This window comes from Eubalaena glacialis, chromosome 6 (assembly GCF_028564815.1).
Source record: "Eubalaena glacialis isolate mEubGla1 chromosome 6, mEubGla1.1.hap2.+ XY, whole genome shotgun sequence".
In the NCBI taxonomy this organism is placed as follows: Eukaryota; Metazoa; Chordata; class Mammalia; order Artiodactyla; family Balaenidae; genus Eubalaena; species Eubalaena glacialis.
Window position 1 is genome coordinate 6,159,819 of NC_083721.1, and position 2,889 is coordinate 6,162,707.

Sequence of the window (2,889 nt, forward strand, 5' to 3'; positions counted from 1 at the left end):
TTCTGGTACAAAGGGCTTTTTGTGGACATGTTTTCACTTCTCACAGATAAACATGATACAATTTTGAGTTCCCAAGTTGCTGTAATCATGGACTAAATTGGAGATGGTATATTTTTAGAAAGGTAAAAATGTGGCTCTTATTACTAGGAAAACTGCTTGTTTCAACCAGTAAACCAAGAAAGTTTATCGTGTTCAAAGCAAGGTCACCAAACACATGTGTTGAGTCCCTGTTATGGATCAGGTGCTGTTCAGAGCATCCTGAACTTGCGACAGTGAGAATACACGCTCCTGACTGCAAGGTGGGAAGCTGTCTGCTTTCCATACCTCTTCATCTTCTGAGCTTAGAACAGCACCAGGGCACATAATAAACACTCGATGAATACTTTTTGGGTGAAATAAATGAGAAATTTGTGTACCCGTTACTCAAAAAGGCTTGGGAGAGACATGACCTAAATTATATATTTTTAAAACACCCGCCCAAACCTGCTTTTAGATCTTCAAGGCTCTGGAAAATGACTGTGATTTTATATCTGTATCTCTATCTATATATCCATTCTAGAAGTTTCAATAATTGACTGAGGAATTCAGCAGTACCTATTAAATTAAAATGTAGCATTTCCCATGTCCCAGTAATGCCATTTTTTAGTACCTGCCCTAAAGAAACACAAGAGAGCACAAGGAGGGAAGACAAAGATGTTAATGGCAGAAATGTTTGTATTGATAGTAATGGCGGAAATTGATAAGAGCCCAGTGTCTCTCAGTAGGGGATTGGCTAAATTAACTTCATCAAATCCTGCTTCATAAGCCTAAGACCTCCTTTACATTCACCACACCTTTAATGTTTGGGGGCCCCCTTAGGAAAAAAAAGGAAACATGAAAATAAGAACTTGCACTCTTAGTGGAGGAGACAGGGATGAACAGGCAAAGCACAGAAGACTTTTAGAGCAGTGAAACTGGTCGGTGTCATACCATAATGATGGATACCTGTCATTAGGTATTTGTCTAAACCTATAGATTGTACAACACCAAGGGTGAACCCTAATGTAAACTATGGCCTTTGGATGGTAATGATGTGTCAGTGCAGCGTCATCAGTTGTAACAAAAGTACCATCTGGTGGGGATGCTGATATCAGGGGACGCTATTCATGTGTGGGGACACGAGGTAGAGGGAACGCTCCATAACTTCCAGTCAATTTTGCTGTGAACCTAAAACTGCTCAAAAAAAAAAAAAATCTATTAAAAGAGATTTTTTTTTTTGGCCGCACTTCACGGCTCGCAGGATCTTAGTTTCCTGACCAGGGATCGAACTTGTGACCCCTGCAGTGGAAGCACAGAGTCTTAGCCACTGGACCATCAGGGAATTCCCAAAAGAGATTTTTTTAAAAACCCAAACTTGTATTCTCTTCTCAGCTAAATTCTACCCAGAACTGTGTGTACCTTTCTCATAAATAAATCAAGAAATTTGAAAATTTGAACATACTATGTGTGTAAAATTTGTGGGAGAAACCTTGGCTTAACAATAATGCCAGCTAAAAAAAAAAAAACAGTAATGCAAGATAGCTGTTCAATTTTACTACTTTAATAAACAGTTGCCCTGTGAACACACTTAATGCCACTGCATTGTACGCTGAAAATGGTTATAACGGTAAGTTTTGTGTTATATATATTTTAGCACAATGAAAAACAGAAACAGTTGTCCTGCTAATGAATCCCCCCTGGAGTGACTGGGTCACCTCTGCTCCAGGAAAGGTTGTAAAAACCCCAGGATTCTTCCCTGCTTCGATGAGACTCTTGGTTGCAGGCAAAGCCCTCCACCCACTATCCCAGAAATCTTCATAGCAGCATGCATTGTTCATAGCCGTAAAACACTAGAAACAGTCCAGACGTCCGTCCACAAGAGAATGGGTTAATAAATGGTGTACATCCATCCAACAGCATATTAAACAGTTCTTAAAAATGAATGAACCACAGTCACATGCAACAAGGCTGAAACAGAAACAATACTGTATGGAGTGAAAGAAAATCTCAACCAAGCATACACAGGTTTTCATTTATTTGTTTCCATCCACCTGCTCTCTGTCCTCTTTTTTTTTTTTTTTTTGGCTGCTCTGCAAGGCCGCTCTGGTCTTGTCCTTCTTGGTTCCCACAACTTAGGCCCCAACTTGTAGCTCCTTCAATACAATCTTTTCCTTTGAACCATGAGAGTGGATGTTTGTTTTGGGAGAGATCTCAGCTGATACAACTACATATGATCTCATTTTTTCAAAGCTCAAAACCAAGGATGCTAAACAGTATGCTATGGAAGGAACCCTATATACCTAGTAAAACTATTTATAACTAAAAACCAAAGCAGTGTCTGATAAACATACAGTTTAGGCCAGTGGGTACCTCTGGGGGCCAAGCAGGGAATAAATTTGGGAGGTTAACTTCAACAATGTTGATCATGTTTTGTTTTGTTTTGGTTTTTGGCTGTGCCGCTCAGCTTTGGTATCTTAGTTCCCTGACCAGGGATTGAACCTGGGCATTGGCAGTAAAAGTGAAACAGGAGGGAAGGGGGCAGGGCACAACCTTTGAAAGAATGACATAGCCTGAGGACCTGACATAAACGGATTAGAACCAAATGGGTCCAAGATGGTGGACAGGTCGACTTCCACTAGACCTTGAGCCTCAGTATACGCTCATTGTAACACATCAGCAAGCTAAATGACACACCCAACAGGCTCCATGACAGTCCTAAGGAGACCATAATGATCAAAAAGTGGGTGGTGGCCCAATTCCTGGAAATCCCTGCCCCTTCCTAGAAATCCCTGCCCCTTCCTAAAATAGCTGGAATACTCCCCCCACTCATTAGCCTATGAAATTACCCACCCCTATAAAAACTGACAACCC